The sequence below is a fragment of the Dreissena polymorpha genome, chromosome 5, assembly GCF_020536995.1.
Source record: "Dreissena polymorpha isolate Duluth1 chromosome 5, UMN_Dpol_1.0, whole genome shotgun sequence".
In the NCBI taxonomy this organism is placed as follows: Eukaryota; Metazoa; Mollusca; class Bivalvia; order Myida; family Dreissenidae; genus Dreissena; species Dreissena polymorpha.
The window spans coordinates 79,885,346-79,885,588 of NC_068359.1; positions in this window are offsets into that span (position 1 = coordinate 79,885,346).

Sequence of the window (243 nt, forward strand, 5' to 3'; positions counted from 1 at the left end):
TACCAGGGGGTCGGGTAAACCATGTCTACCAGGGGGTCGGGTAACCATGTCTACCAGGGGGTCGGGTAACCATGTCTACCAGGGGGTCGGGCCATGTCAACCAGGGGGTCGGGTAATTTTCTATATATTCTTATATTAAATACATTGGAAGACCTTAACCTTGACTTGAAGTCAGCCTTTGTCATATAAATGTTCTGAAATATTTGCACACGAGTTTAACTCGTCTTTCTTTTCATATCATTC